General features: G+C 40.5%; 1 protein-coding gene across 11 annotated transcripts in view; it reads left to right on the forward strand.

Annotated features, from left to right (window-relative positions):
- The window catches only part of Fhit (fragile histidine triad diadenosine triphosphatase), a 1,536,882-nt gene that overhangs the window by 787,933 nt on the left and 731,533 nt on the right, over positions 1 to 17,416 (forward strand). The gene's annotated exons all lie outside the window — the stretch shown is intronic.

Genomic DNA, 17,416 nt, shown 5'->3' on the forward strand with positions numbered 1-17,416 from the left:
TGTGGACACCTTAGTTGTCTTCTGTTTTGTTTATATTTGATGTCCCATGACAATTACTTTCAAGTATATTACCCCCTCATAAACAGGAGACATGGAGTTTGGAGAGTTCTTTGACTGATTTTGTAGCCTCACTGCATGAAGTCTTTGATGTCACGGTTCATCCTGAAGGCAGTGGCGGTAGTGACAGTTCTGCCAGGGAGTTGGCTGTGCACTAGTTCCTGTGCTGGATTCTTCCTCTCTCTGTCTTACTGCCTCTGTCTCTCCCCCTCCCCACTTCCCTGACACAGGGTTTCTCTGTGTAGCCCTGGCTGTCCTGGAAATTGCTCTGTAGACCAGGCTGGCCTCAAACTCACAGAGATCCTCCTGTATTGCCACCTGAGTGCTGGGATTAAAGGCCTGTGCCACCACCACCCAACTGTATCTTTTCTCTATAATGCTCACCACAGAGCCTGAGATGAGTACCGTTAATAGACACCTTGGCTCTGTTTTCCTGTTCACTTCCCTTTTTGATTTCCACTAAAGGGATATGAGGTCTGAGCAGGTTAAGCAATGGAGCACATTCATGAAGACTGCATTTATAAGTGGCCACACCACTAGTGCTGTTCCCCTTGGGATTTCCCTTAAATATTCTGGGTTATAGCTTCTCCGGATATTCTGTGGCTGCTTAGAGTGATTAATGGAAAATGGGACCTTCAGTTGGCCTTTGCTGGAGTGGTTAATGCAGGTCTTCTGGCAAAGATGGAGCTTGAGTTTTAAAGGAATATTCACAGCATTAAATCCATCTCTTCTACTGCAGTTGAGCTTAATAATTATTATTAATATGATTATATAAATATCTATTAGTAAGAAAAAGAATGTTTTTAGACCTGCAGTAGGTATTGTGTTATCCAAGAAAAAATATTTAAGTAACTGAGTTCCTTATCCACCCCACCTTGACCTTTTAGTTCATACCTCTAAGCAGAATTTTCTCACTGAATATATGTAATGTTGTAAAAGTTGTGAACAATGGGTTAAAAGTCTCTGTCCTGCTGCCTGGCAAAAGTGATTACTCAATAGGTACTGTAGCTATTGTTGATGTTATTGTTAGCCTTCGTTTCTCTCAAGATCTGTTTATATCAAAGAAGCATAAATATATTTTTTTCTTTCAGTGAGTAAAGTTCTAGAATGTTATCAGTGGCAGACGATTCAGCCTGGCTCATTACAATTATCAGTTGTGTATGTTACTGAAATGGCATTCTTTAAAACAGAATTGGATTCTGTTTAGAGCAAAGGACATGTGAGATTGAGGCTCCTGTGTCTTAGTTTTTTAGGATATAGTTAATGATTTCCTTGTCTGATCATTAATACATGCAAAAATTGAAATATAAAAATCAACATTATGGAACTTCCAGAGTTCTCCAAATCTGGTCATTAATTTGGCCATAAAACTGATGGATGCATCAGCATGACTGGTGTTTTTATTATATGCGAGTGTGACAGAAGCCTGTGGGGGCTCTATCTATTCTGTGACTGTATTCAGTTGACTTAAGATTCAGGGCTTAGTTTTTTCATTAATTTTGAAATTCTCAAATTATTATAATGTGAATATGTGTTCGTTTTCCTTTGGATGGAAAAAATAAGCTTAACGAGGGAAGCTATTTTAGCTCAGTATGCCAGAAGAAAATTGAACCTTTGGTGTGGGCTCCGTCAGTGTTGACCCTCTTTGCCCTCTGTCTGCCTCATCTACTTCATCTCCCTTGATTGCTGGGTGAAGAGACGCAGTCACTGTCCTGATTCTGTCACTGCCGCTGTTAGGAAGAAAAATGTGTCTGAATTTATGGAGATATCTTTTTCCAATTGTGAGTATAAGGTTGTGAAAATTGTCTCCCCAAATCATGTCTCTGTCTCTGATATGTCTCCCAGCGTTATCTACAGTTCTCTGTGAGGTTAGATTTTCATGTGAAACTCAACAGTTGTGAAAGAAAATCCTTCCCACCAAACCACCACAAGTGGCATTTCTTCCATCAGTGATGGGCGTGTCCCTGTCACAGGCCTTGAGTCATGCAGCAGACTCTCCACTCTATTATCTGCCCAGCTACTATTCATTTTCTTTCCATAACATTTCTCACTTTCTCCTGTTGCATTCTCACTTCCATATCCCAGGTTCAGATTCCTGTGATGTGCATTGCATTCACTCCCTGCTCCCTCCTCCTCTTCTGGATATTTTAATAGGTTCCTAATTGATTGCCCCTCCTTTAGCTCCCCTAAGCCCTTTAGTTAATCTTGGAACAGTGCTCATACAAATTAAGAGCTTTAATTACTGTTTGATTTGAATTGAATATTATCGAAGAAACCAGCTACCTGTGTGCAGATGGATGTTTTAGTGTTAGTGCGTATCTTCAGAGCAACACCTGGGGAGCAAAGAGAAGTGCCACTTTGAAGTCCATGTGCCACCTCCTTCTGTCTCCTTTGCATCATTTCCTACACCTCACGTTGGTTTGTAATTAATGTAATAGTTTTTCTTTTCAAACTTTTTTTTTTTAAAGAAAGGGATCAACTATGGGAAGTACATCTTATGAATATTAAAAGTATCCATTTTTTGTAAAATGAACAGAATAAGAAACATTTCTATTATATGATGTGAACAGAGATAAATGTTGGGTTGTCAGAAAAATTAAATGAATAACAGTATTTGAGGCATTTATTTTTCTTACAGTCTGAGATTATGATAATTGCTTCTCTTTAAAATTTCCCTCGATTTAGCTCACTGAGATGTCTTTGGAATTGGTGGCTTTTGGACAAATAAGGTAGTCTCCTGTTTTGTCAGTAGGGTTTTAAGAAGTTGAATATTGCTACGTTCCCTACAAACAAACAACACTTCTAGAGTCGGAAGACAGTGAGCGCTGGCATGGTCTTTATAAAAGAATTCTTTGTCAGAGGCTTTGCACAGTGAAGAGAGGGCTTGGAGTTTGAAGAGACAAATGGACCAGAGAACAAATCTGTTTCAGTTAAGCAGTAAGACACAGTCTTGGTGATTTCTGCTGCTATTATGTTAATAAGTTCATAAAACTGTCATTAGTTGATATCCAATTGATCTGATTATTTCAAATATAATTTTCCAGCTGATAACTCAACAGTAGCATACTCAGTGACTATCCCTAACCTAGAGGCCTTTTCCTCATGTCAGGAATGTATGAGACCTGGGAAGACCTTTTCCTGTCCCCAAGCCATGCCTATTTGAGCTAGACCTATGAGTGTCTTTTAGTAAACTCTGTTCAGCCATAGTACTGCTTTTTAAGCGGGTCGCTCCACCTCTGTGTTCATCTGTGCTTCTTTCAGAGGACTGCCAGGACAAATTACCATGGGGCTTTGTCTTCAGTCTGCTCAGATGACACTGCCGAGCTCTGCAGATAAAGAACAAAGGTATACCCTCCCACAAACTAACCTTTTGGCATGGTAACCCTTCTTGTAGATGAGGGAGGATTTTGAAAAAGTGAATTTTTTTAACTTAAATAAATAACTGCTATCGCTGGCCATTGCTGAGCAGGATTTTGTGCTCATTCTGCGATCTTACCTTTCCATTTCATATCTGTGAATGCTGATGGCCAGAAGAGCTTAGAAAACAGCCCCGATCTGAGGTCTTGATGACAGTGCTGATTCTCAGGAGTTCAAGGCCACAGCCTCACCCCGGCAACTCCTGGGAACATGCTTCTGCAAAAATGGTTTTGCAAAACTGTGATGATTAGGATTCTGAAGCTTAATGTCCCTCAAAAATCAACAGTGGATTTCTTCAAAGGTTTTCTGCTCTCTCCAGAGAGGGAATAACGGAGCACACGATGGAAGGTGAGGGGGCAGTGTGCATTTCATAACCATCAGAGCAATCATAACTCAAGAGCTGGCCACTCTGGCTGATTGATCATATCTGCAGAGCTCCATACCAAGAACTGAGCAATTGGTCCTTTATGATAAGTCTCCATAAATGTGATTAAGTCCTTATGAACATCAACAAAAAGAAAATAAAACAAAGGAAAAGAAAGAAAAAATGTTTTCAACCCGAAGTTGTTTAAAGAAAAAAAAAAAGCAATCTGACTCCCAAGAGGTAGTAACAGGAGTCTTTTTCTTTCTCAACATTTACATGAAATAACACCTAAATGCTTTTAAGTGTGAACAAATGTCCCATGGTATTCAATAGTGTGTGTGTGTGTGTGTGTGTGTGTGTGTGTGTGTTTCTCCCACTTACGAATGGAAAGTTTTGAAGAGAATAGCCTTATTTTTAAGCTTTCCTTGTTCACGGTTCACTTTCCATACTAAAGCCACAGGTGTTCACATCTTGCCAAGAGACCAAACTGGGAGGACTCCACCTGAGGAGCTACCATCTGCAAAGTACAACTCACAGGAACTACCTGGTATACTATGGTGATATATTCAGGAACACATGGAACAATCCAGAACAGGGCCAGCTTTTGCTGGTCTCCAGTTTGGGAGTATCATGTCAGTCTTGCTGTAGACAGAGGTTTTCCTAGTGGGTAGATGCAGCCACAACAGTGTTTAAAAGCATGTATATATAGCTGTTTGCCCCTTTCTGGTCTCTTCACGGACTTCCCACTAGCTCAACCAGGCTTCCACTAGCCTCTCTTCCCTCCAGTTACCATTCTTGTGTACCTGCCACCCTCCTGTATAATTGATCTCGGGTGCTGAGTCTCTGTCCTCTCACTTTCCCAGCCTTTGTCCCTGTGGGTCCATAGAGGCTATTTTATCTGCCTCCTGATTCCCTCAACCCCACTCTCCTCTCCTCTTCACTATTCTTCCTCTCCTTTCAGCTCCAGGATCAATTCTTGTCCTTTTTGTTGTGGACCTAGCCTTTAATGGTTGAGCTATCTCTCCAGCCCCTGGAGTCATTTCTTCAATGAGGTTACATTTGTGTCCCAGGCCTCACTCTAGTGGCCTTGTTTCAGATGTATCTTACATTAATTTTCTGATAATATTTGAGTGAGAGAATAGGATATGATAGTTGAGCTTCAAAACATGGAGACCATTCTTCTAGACTCATACCAGACTCGGATGTTTTGCAGCCCCATGGCATTTTGTGACTCAGTGGATCTTCTATAAAATACTCATGATCACTGTGTAGAGATTAAGTGGGTTGACAGTAGAGTGAAATCAATAGGATGTAGTGCACAGGATCATAGAGGCAGTCCAGTCTCTGCTTGCTACTCAATTTAGCCAACAATCATGCTTCCATGAGACTGTGAGCTGTGGGATAATGAAGGCTGTATCAGATTTGGTTGCATAGAATCCCACCTGTTCCTGATACGATGCCTAACTCACAGTAGGAAATGTTTAGCAATTGCTTTAACCATGTCCTGGTCCACAGTTAGGCAAACTGTGATCACTTCAATCTCTGGTTGAGTCAACACTTGGATGTACATAGGGCTTGGTGGTATGCTCTTGCCATAGATATTAATAAATCCTACTTGTTGGCTAAGATCTATTGTGTGGCTTTTGTGTTTCACCTTTTGTTGAAGGGCATACTCTCCTGTGCCTGATTTTGACAACAGTGCAAAGTTAAACCTTGTCTTGAGAGTGTTTGTTTCACTTCTACTAAACTCATGGTGGTCCATTTTCATCTTTAGGATGCACAGCTCTTTTCATTGGTTGTCATCATACATAGAAGCTCTGCATAACAAACAGATTAAAAGCAGAGCTGTTGAGTTAGGTAACAGTGTGACTTGGGTATGATCTTCACCCCAACCTACTTATGACTGTCCCTATCAACCTTTTTCCTAAATAATGATGCCCTCAAAGGACATTAAGTAAGGTACCAACTTGGAATGCCTAAGGAGCAAACATGGGAATAGCCTGCAGGAAGCAATAGTCTCCAACAATTAAATCTAGGTAGGGATGATATGAAGTATTGACACTGTAGACAGCTTAAGTATGTGTGTTGCACTGGAGAGGAAAATTCACTGTGGCTCAGTAAACTGAAGGATACTTTGCAGTAGCTACCTTTCATCTTAGAGAATAGGGACGTTAACTATGATGGAGAGGACAATGCAAGCTTAGCTAATTCCTTAGTCACTAAATGTCTTTTGGCTGCATGGCTCAGTATGGTAACATCTCCATAGGTTGCTATGGAGTTTTTCTGTCCATGACAGGAGAGAGAACATAGTAGATGCACTTGAGAATGTCACATAATTTTCATAACTTGGCTTTCTACCATGCTCAGATTAACAATAGTAGAACTAGATTTTTGGCACTATTTTTAAATACCAAATTGAAAACTATGAATAAAACCTAATGCTGAATAATATATTTAACAACAAAGTACTTGATAAAATAATCAGACATTTTAGTTACCAGGATTAGCTCAAACTGATTCTAATGTTTAGTGAGAAGAAAAAGGATTACTAGATTGTGTAAAATTTAATGGGGAAAAATAGGATAGGAGTATCTTTTTTTTTTTTAATGTTAAGGGAATTTCCTCCAAAAAAAAGGTTTCCTCTGCCAGTATCAATATATATATATATATATATATATATATATATATATATAAAGCTAAAATGTGCTTTCTTTAAATAGAACCCTATGTTTAGGACTGGTGAGTAAGGATCCCTTAAATTCTTATCTTACATAAGTTGACTCACTACTTCCAACATGAATTTTCTTCTGAACAAGAAAGGGAAAAATATTTAGCTGATATGTGCCATCTGGCTTTAAACTTTGGGAAATTGTCTTCCAGCCTGCATCTATTTTGGAGAGACTATTAGATCAGAATTCCAATGAATCCAAGACAGTCAATCCAGAGTTTAAACTTTAATGCTTTAGGGACTGTAAATCACGGCACATATGGGGTGATACATGTTTGGGAAGAAATGGCCTTGCTGGCCCACATCTAAAGTTAAAACTGCCTATACTCTGTGTTTATTACATGTATTCATTTTACCAAGGTAGGCCTGAATAAATAGTTCCTACTAGGCTTTCAGTTTTATCATTGGGTTTAATAACTAAAAATTTCTATTTATCAAATTATTATGCATTGTAAATGCTCAATAATTCCTCATGTTGACAAAGTTCCCTGAAAATTCGTGCCTCTCCTTGTGACTTTTGCATGGCTAGCTTTAAAACAACAATAAACAAGCAATCACAAAGTATTTCTCTTGAAAAGAAGTCATGATTCTCTGCCCAGGAGATGGCTGGCTTGGTGAGTACAGTGCTTGCAGGAGTGAGGACCTGAGTTCGGGTCTCAGTAACCCATAAAGCTGGATACAGTGGTGTGCACCTGTGATCTCCAAACTCATGGTCAGATTGGAAGCAGGACAAGAGCATCTGCAGAAGCTCCAGGCAGCAAGCCTGACATCTTAGGATTCTCATGGCCAGTGCTTGGTCCAAGGAGGTGGAAAACTTTCTCCTGCAAACTTTATATTCTGACAAGGGATAATATTTGAACAATATTTTCCTTAACTAGGAGAAATTTCTGTGTTTATCACAATATGTCCTAAGGATGTTTACTGCTCAAATAGGAGGCAAGTTGAATGGATATACTTGTAGAACGAGTTCAGGCATATATATTTCTCCCACTGTTTGACCATGTTTCTTTCTCCCACTCTGAAATATTCTAAAGGATTTTTACAGAAGTAGGTTGCAACACAATAGAAGGCCTCTTGTCTGACTGCCTTCTACTGGAGACTTTTTGGTGTGATATGGTATTAAATTCCCCTATACCACTTCAATACATTTAAACAGTTTGGAAATTAGGATACAGTTTATAATGAGCACATATGGTTCCTTCTTTCTTTTATTTATGTCTTTTGTAATTATATGAAGACTATTAGAAATTGAAGGTGCCTTAGAATTAAATAAATTATTAAGTAATGTAGTATTTAATTCCAATTTATTCATTAAATTCAGCCTAATCCACAGTAGCCCAATATTAAGTCAAAATAATTGAATGAAAAGGAAAGGCTGTTTTCGTTGGAAAATTGTTTACAACTTTATAATGAGCTTTGTTTTCTAGACTTCTTGGAATCTATCTGGTTTCTGCCTTATACTGGATGGTTTAATACATGTATCTGTGATAGGTATCATGACCCATTTTAGAGCTAAGGAAAATCACACTCAAAGAGCTCTATGATTAATTCACTTTGAGAATGGGATTTTAGCGGAATATCACCTGCCACTCTCTTCTGTTAAATTATTTACTTGCATGTATCTACAGCTTTATATTCTGACATATTCCAACGAGTCCCAGAAACAGTAATTACTAGACTAACTCTGGAAACTTTTAGAAGCCACCAATCCACTATCCAACCATTAAAACACCATTAATTAGAGCCATGTGATGTGAAGCTAGATTTTGGAAGGATAAAGGATAAAATATGACTGTCTTTCTAACAAAGACACAAGTAAACTTGGCTCCCAAATGATGCCTGCTCCTGTTGGGAATCTTGGCACCTGGTGGTGGCTAACAGAGTGTGAACAGAAAGTGTGAACAGAAACCCACTGAGGGCTGTGCTGGGTGTATATGAAGGGCCATCACACCTCTCCATCACATGGACTTCTCACCATACTTAAATGGATCTCCTTTAAGAATAACCTGACTGTTACATGTCACAGATGGCTGTGGACACGCTGTCAACAGTTTCTAGCACTGACAGCAGTGCAAACCTGAGTCGCTCTAATCTGCCTGCAAATAGCTGCTGCCGCCTTGATCTGGGCTAATCAAAGGAACAAGCCCGTAGGGGTTTAGAGGGTTCAGTGTGGCCAGCTAAGCTGCCATTAATTTAATTTCTGGAGTGCAGTGAATTATGGGGAAGTCTGCTAAATTGTTGAACTTTTTGAAGCAAGAGACTAAAAGGGTTACTTCCATAATTAGTGTTGTTTTTAAGAAAGGACATGATGCTCCCTGAAGTGTGACTTTGCAGAACTGACAGTCATGTATCAGGTTAGCATCAGCTGGGGGATCAAGTCTGATGTGGTCTTGGAAATGGCAAGGAGAGTGTGAGATCATGCTCTTGAGCTTTGATAAGGAATGTGCTCTTGAGCTTTGGTAAGGAATGGTAGTTCCCTTTCACTTCTGGTGCCCAGGACTGAATGAAAATGAGAACATGACCACTCCTAGGTATGGTTGAGGGGATGATTTTTATTATAGATATGGGAGAAAATTCAGCCATAGGCATCTGGAAGAGTGCAGACTGAACATGGCCAGCATGATAGACTGGGCCATGAGGAGGTGGTGGGGAGAGTAAGAAAGGAAGAGAAAAAAAGAGAAGATACGACCAAGAGGGCAAAGGGAACCAAGAGAGGACACAGAAGCAAGAGAGCTAGCCTAAATGACTCAGGTTATGTTAGAAATGAGATTCTAGGGGAAGGGAAGCCAAGCTCAGGGGCTGGAGAGGTTTAGGGTAGGGGGTGAGAAGTGCTGAGGAGCCAGGACTCTGTACCTGGTACTTGAGATGCTAAGAGTCTGATGGCCAGCATCCCTTTTAATATATTACATAGGCACCTCAGCCATTTGTCCCAGAGTTTCTTTGAGACCTAAGAAGGACTACTGCAATCTTAGGCTCTTTCTCTTAGAGTTTGTGGTAAGTGAAAAGAAAGAGACAGAAATAAAGAAAACCACACTCTTTAAAGTATTTATACCCGTGAATGTTTAAATGGCATGCTGTGTTCTTATGTTGCACAGATCCACTTGTGAGCCAGCATTATCTAGAGGAATCTGACCAGATGTGAGTTAATTGAGTCTGGTGGCCTTTTCTGGGGCAGTTCTTTCCAAGACTCCAGCTCACTGGCAGCGTTTTTGTGTACATGGTATACTGGGTATTTTCTGGATTAACAGACTAATCAGCTTATTATAAGATCCCCATTCACTTCTGGATGCAGTTTACACAGGGGTTAATGGCATTTTGTTGGAACTGTATTTGATAAGCAAATTTGACAAATAATGCATTTTCTCCTTCTTAAAGTAAATTTCTTAAAAATTTTCCACACACGAATTTCCTTTCTCTATATCCAGTCTCATCCTAGAGGCTCTCTCTATTGACCAACTTTTATTAAAATAAATCTTGGCCATGAAGTCACTACCACAGGTGAAAAAGGGTAGCTGTTCTCTGTATTCCTTACTTGTACAAGCTAATCAGTTGTTTCAATTATATCTCCTATACAGATGGCATTGCCCCTGTGCAAGAATATTCTGTGTGTGCTCTTCCTGTATTAGATAAGAACCATGTTACACTCTTAAGGGCAGACCCAATGCCCCCAGCAGAAAGCCAACACAAGACAAACTAGATGGCATTTTGGAGGTTTTTTTCCCCCTTCTTCTATGTTTTTAACCATACATTTCGGGTTTCTGAGTTTGTGTTTCTAGGGAGGCACCCTCTCCAGTGGTCTCATATGCTTTTAACTGGAGGAACGTTCCAGAATGTTAATTATTTGGTGGAACTTACCAGAGTAATAGAAGCTGTTTTCCAGTTGCTTTCTCCTCCTGTCAGACTGAAGGGATAACTGTAGCAGATGAGCATTGCTGTGCCAAGATGTGACATCTCTGACTTTATGAAAGAAGATGGTGACGATTCCCAGTATTCCTGTACCAAAGTGTGACATAGTCCATGACATTACAGATGAAGAAGGTGATGGTCCTCATCAGCCCACCATCATGGCCAGGGTCCCACGTGATCTGGCCCTGACATGAAACAGTCACCTCACAGAAAGCCACATCTTTCTTTGACTGTCTTTCTTGGGCAATATTTGATCACATTGTTTTCCTCCTAGAATTTAAATACATGTTACTCAAGGGTTCTTCATCTCTCCTTCCAGCTTGTGCACATTCAGAATATGTTCTTCCTTAGTGTTCTTATAAGCATCATTTATGCAGCTCATCCTGGCAGACACTCTAGTGTATAAAGTAATGACATACTCTTACAAATCTCAAGCCAGCCAGTATTCATTGTGTATACACTGAGTGTCAGGCGTTTTCTAAAAAGCTTTACATTATCACCTCGTTTTGAGACATTGCATTGCTCCTGTTATCTCGGTGGCGAAGAAATTAGTTAGAGAAGTGACATACCTAAATCCAAGCTGAGATTTATGGCTGGTGTGATGTAGCACCTGGGGACATAGACCTGCCCTGAAGCAGCCTTTCTGATTCTTTTACACCCTGTTTATTTCTAGTTTCCCCTCTCGGTCAGTTAGCTGCTGGAGCTGTCTTCGGCTGTCTAAACAAATTCATGATGGGGCCTGGGATGTAAGAGGCAGTGGAGTTTTGCAAAGAACACTTGAGCCAAGTCCAGCCTCTCTGCAGCTGAAATGCAGTTAGCTTGTAAGGACTGAAGAGTGAAGCAAGAGGTGTTAACAGATGATCTAAAACAAATTCCACTGTTCATGTCTAGAGAAACATGGACATAGCGGCCTGGCGTGACACCTCAGTAACGTGTGTGCCTTGAAAGCATGCTGCTGTCCACGCTACTCCCCATTACCCATGTGAAAACCAACAACACCAGACATGGTGGAGCACAAGCCTGGGAAGATGGAGACAGGTGGATGCTTGAGGCTCACTGGCCAGCCAACCTCTTCAAGTTAGAGACCCCATCTTCTAAAAGCTAGGGGGACAGCAACTGAGGAGCAACAGCAACTGTGGAACAAAACCAGGGGTCATCTTCTGACCTCCTCATGTATCTGCACCAATATTCACCACCTGTGTGCATACACACGCGAATGTTCATGCACAGACAGACAGACACACACACACACAGACACCCACACCCACACGCACACACATGCACATGCAAATGCATGGAGGGAGGGGTGGAGAGGGAGGGTTAGCAAACTAAAAATGTGAATGCTTCTATGTTGGTTTTTGCCATTCTGTGGACACTAAAAAATGAACTGTTTTAAAAAGTGCCTGCTGAAGGGTAGCAAACCAAGATAGAAGCATTCACATTTAAGTTCTGTGGGGCACTTAATTTAAAAAAGAATCTGGTCAGTCCTAAAATAATTAAACTGTTCATTACTATGCACAAGTCTCTGTTACTATATTTTGGATCATAAGAGAACAATGTGTCAAATCTTTCTAATGGTGACTACTTTCATTTTAGTATTTCTTAAAAGACAATTTTAGTTTATTGCTTGAAGTTTGTAAATTTTTGACAAATCTTTGCTTTCTTTGAAGTTTTAAATTATTCATGTAAACTAAAGTGACTCCCTATCCATTTTTAGTAATCAGAAGTCATATACATTTGATGTTTAGGACACCTGTATTTGTATACTTTCAATGTCTCTTGTTTTAAAATCTCATGTATTTAGAATTAATAGTGGTAATAAAAGTCTATGAAATAATAATTTATTCTAGACCATTTTGATTAAAAATATGTGTTAATTCTTGAGGGACCAGGTGTAGGTTTACACGTCTGTGAAGACTGCTGCTGTGGAAATTAATAACGTAAAAAAGATTTTGGAAAGAAATTTAATCAACTCGAGAGCAGCTGCCTTTCAAGTGAGCTCCAGCACTGTAGCACCATCCGTCGGCAGCCAGGAGAGCGATGCGCTAATCAGTAATCACCGCTTTGAATTCATTACATCCATCGGGTGCTTTAAATACCTTTGTTTGGCCACATTTTCTTGGCCTCACAAATCACAAGTAGCTTTTATTTATTTCTGTGGTTCTGGGGATCAAATGTAAGGCCCCCTTGTATACTAGGGAGTTCCCTGCCACTGAGCTGCATCTCTCTCTGCCTTAGGTGTCTGCTCGGTATGACAGTGTCTCCTGTTGAATTCTTCCCCAATAAGCACTAATGTTGCACTAGATTTTTTTAACTAATGGAGTCCCCTTAGGCATGTGGTTGAATTTTCCCAAGCCTCTCTTTTGGTCATCTATAAGATGAGTGAGATCTCAGCCCCTTCCTGGATTATCACTGGTATAGACTGACACATGTTAAGTCACTGATGTATAGCCCAGGAAGATTACTAGTTCTTGACTCTGTTAGTAGGGTGTTACTGTCAGGTGTGGCTGCCTCTGCTGCCTTTATTAAACTTTGACTTGTGACCAGAGTTTATTCTTGCAGGGTCTGAAATGAAGACCAGTGAAGAGCATCACCCTCCCTGCCCTGGGTTTGGGCATTTATTTATATGAGGAATTCCACAGAAATATAGATATAAAAGACTTTGTATTATTGATTTCCCAGTGAGCAAATAAACTCCTAGAAAATCATGAGTCTTAAAATGTCATTTGGAGGTATTACCGCTGAACTGTGCTTGAGATTTGGAGCTGGGTGTTCCCTGTATCCCTGTATCCTCTTGGGACATAACGATCGCTTCTTTTTTTTGTTGTTTTTTTTTTTGTTTTTGTTTTTTTGTTTTTTTTTCGAGACAGGGTTTCTCTGTGTAGCTTTGCGCCTTTCCTGGAACTCGCTTTGGAGACCAGGCTGGCCTCGAACTCACAGAGATCCGCCTGCCTCTGCCTCCCGAGTGCTGGGATTAAAGGTGTGCGCCATCACCGCCCGGCAAGATCGCTTCTTTTACTAGTCATCATGGTCAACATTTTTCTCTACCAAGGCTGTAACTTTCTCTTTCCTGTCTTGCCAGACTTGGTCAAAGCCTCAGGCCTGTACTCTGCACTGATTGCCACCTGCGGGGTGACTCATTGGGAATGTTTGTGTAACGAGGGAATCTGGTCTCTTTATTCAGTGTACTGTCCTTGGTCTTCAAGTGAAGATATGCAATGATATTCAGTTTTTGTTTTTTAATTAATTTCTTTTAGTTCAAGACTAAAAGATGTCCCAAATCCAGGCTCTCCATGTGCTTTGGTGGCACATGGTGGTGACAGCCACGCTGGTAACATCTCCATGACAAATTTCAGATGCTATCATCTGAAGGCTTTCTTAGCTTTTGGGGTGGGTGGAAATTTCAGTGGTGCCTTAATTCAGTCCAAAAGGATTTACCTGATAGTCATAGGAATGTTAGGGGATGCACAGAGAGATGGAAATGAATATTGAGGGTGCTAATAATAGCCCCAAATAATTTGGCTCTGGGCTAGGTACATCGAAACTCACCCCTCTCACAAGTCCTAATCGGTCTGTCATCTCTGTAGAATTCTTAACATAAATATGGATTTTTTTCTGAAATATTCAATGCATAAAAATTTTTATAGTAGTTGATATATTTCCATGTAGTAAAACTGTGGAACTATTATCATTATTATTATTAATTATTTAGGCAAGGTCCTACTACATAGACCAGGTGGGACCCAAACTCATTCTCCCCTTGAGCCTTTGATCAGTAGGCATTTGCTACCCATCCTAGCTTTCAATTAATTATGTTTTAGATTTATTTATTTTATGTGATTATGTGTTTTGTTTGTACCATGTGGATGCCTGGTACCCTCAGAGACCAGAAGAGGCATTTGGGTTCCCTCAAACTGAAGCTACAGATGGTTGTGACTATTATGTGGGCACTGGGAAAGGAACTCAGGTCTCCTAGGAGCAGGAGTCCATCATATAGTTTAGCAATACCAAACTACTGCAAGTGTGGGTTGTGAGTTTTATCTGCTTATAAAGTTTATTTGAGTAGTCTGCAAAGTCCTCCCTCAATAGTAGATCATTACATTCCCCATGTTAATGAATGCAAACTGGTGTTCTCATCTTCTCTAAGAGCTCACACAAAGGTTTATGTACTTTATGAAAATCATCTTTTGAAACTTTTTGGACTTTTAAACTTCCATTGCAAGAATTAGAGTGGTCATGTTATTCCTCCCCTGCAAATGCCCCTCCCTTCTTAGTGCCTTCGTCTTCTCTCCATGATAAGTGCACAGCTTCTAGTGTGGTCTTCAGTCTTGCTCTCACATTCTCCCTCTTGCAGCTTCCTGTTGATGTTTTCGCTCATCAGTGACTCTTAGCCTTCCTTCAGGCCATTAGATCAGAGGGCTGACTGCAGATTTCTGTGTTCACAGTCGATCCTGTCCGTGGTTCTCACAGGGCGACTTTAGAATGCCTTGTGGTGGGGACTCCACAGTTTCTAAAGAGTCTTACAGTGGCTCTCTTTAGCAGCCCCCTTGATTTCTAATCATCACCCCCTCAGGTCCAACCTTCCTTGAGACTAGGCTGAGTCACACATTTTCAATTTTATAATAGAATATGAGGTAATATAATCAATGACTTCTTTTAACTCCAACTTAACATGCCTGATTTCCGCATAGGTTTTCTGAATAATTTTGAAATAAAAAAATTGTCCTGAACATGGAAAAGTAAAGATACATTTAACTTTTTTATTTTCTTTCCTTTCTGATGGTTAAGGTCAAGTGGTACCTAACAGAATCCACTGTGATCCCACTGCACAAAAATAGCCATTCAGATAGCATTTGAAATGTACAGCCTACTTGACATTTCCCCATGTACTCAAGCACAGTGATGTTTTCCTTCTCAGAAATGCATGCCTAGATATTCCTGTCTCTATGCTGAGGCCCTGGAGAATTAATGGGCCTCTCTGTGAACTCTGATTTATCCATTATGCTCTATGTATACTTGGCTTTTGGTAAATTGCTCACAGACTCTGAAACCTGATCATTCTGTTACAATAGCTTTGATCAAGGTTCTATTGAGGCTCATTAAAAGAAAGCCATTTCTTCCTGATCAAGAGAATAAAATCTCCATGTAGCCTGGGTAGAGACTAACATTCCAAGCTACTGAAAATGTAAGGATTTACCCAGTTGGACCTGCCAATCATCTAGCAAAATGATTACCCATTTGGAAGGTGGATTCACCTAATGCCCTGTTTAAGAGGTGGGAGGAGTAGTTATTCCCTCACGAGAGCGTGTACTTCTGCTTCACAGAGTCACTGTTTTGTGCAATAGCTGCAGAGCTGCCACAAGGCTCTGTGAGGTCTGTCCCCATTCTCAGTGCTGATGTGGAAAGGCATACCTTTAACTCTTTCCTCATTTTTGTCTTTTTCTTTCCAATGCTGGCCAGAGCACAAGCACACTTTCTCTGGTAAGTAGGGCTTTTTCGGTTACCTTCCTTTTGCCATGAGACTGCATGCTGTGCCTCCATGCCTACCTCACAAAGGTATGGCTTCTTCTCTTCCTTCCTCCATTGTCTTCCTCAAGGAAGCTGTAGAGATTTACAGCTTGCCTGCCCCATAGTTCATCTCTGTAATGCTAATAAAATAGTCCTTGAGTTTCCTTCTGAGTCCATTCTTAAAATCTTTATTAGTGGCACTAAGAACCCCAAGAGGGACTGAGATTTCCATGCTAACTTATGGTGCTCAACAGGGTACACCCCAAAGTTTCTGGTAACAATGATATTAAAGGTGCACTTTCACTGCCTTCTTAGCAAGACGCTCCTGCTTGAGTTCAGGCAGTCTTTCCTTGATGTTTCTGGTTTCTTGGCTCTTTTGCCACATGATCTTCTGCTATGACACGAGTCATTGCCTCTCGTTGCTTCATTTCAACACTGATGAATCACGGGAGTATTACAGGAGCCACTTTATTCTTCCTGAGCTCTCTTGTTCCTTTCTATCCTGCTGATCAACTGCTCTATCCTCTTCTCATCACTCTAGAAACCCACTATCTCGTCCATACCTAATTTCCTCCAGGGTGGAATTCATCTGTTGTTTTCTTCTTTGTCACCTGTATGCATGCCTTGGTATCTGAAAAATATGCCCTGCATTGCTCTTGGGGCATAGATGGTGTGTGTGTGTGTGTGTGTGTGTGTGTGTGTGTGTGTGTGTGTGTGTGTGTGTTGTATGTATTTTTTAACCATCTCTCTCTATTCACATTCTTCTTATAACTGAAGAATCACTAAAATGCTTTTACATGTACCACCATCATAAGGTTGCTACTGGGGAAGACCAAGGCTCACAGCATAATTTTTCCCAGAGGATAGATTATTCATTTCTCTATACTTTCTAAATGTTCACTGAAATGCAGGTTTGCAGTGTGAAGTTTCTTTTTTTATATTTCTTTTATTTGGATGTTTTTGAGATACCTTCTCACAGTGTAGCCATGTTGTCCTAGCTATTCTTGGACTCCCTCTTCCTGGGTTCTGGCATTAAAGGAATGCATCCCTACTAGCTGCAATGGGACATTTCTAGGTGATAAACACAATTTTGTGCCTCTTCTGAAACTCATGTTCTACACACTGACACACAGCAGCAGCAACATGGATTGAGCCAGACTCCTAGTAAGATCTGAAGCTTTCTCATCTAATGTACCTTCATGGAGGCTCAGCACTGTGGGAAAGGAAATCGGACCAGGCACTTCATTTGCCAGAGCTAGGGAATTATATTGAGGGAAGGGGCACTTGGTATGGAAGCTTCTTAGGCCTGTAGCACCTTGTACTGACAGTGTGCAATACCAACACAAAAGGGTGTGTGTGTTTGTGTTTGTGTGTGTGTGTGTGTGTGTGTGTCAGAACTTAGTAAACACCATTTCAACTAGATATAAAGATTTCAT

This window comes from Peromyscus maniculatus, chromosome 9, assembly GCF_049852395.1.
Source record: "Peromyscus maniculatus bairdii isolate BWxNUB_F1_BW_parent chromosome 9, HU_Pman_BW_mat_3.1, whole genome shotgun sequence".
Lineage (NCBI taxonomy): Eukaryota > Metazoa > Chordata > Mammalia > Rodentia > Cricetidae > Peromyscus > Peromyscus maniculatus.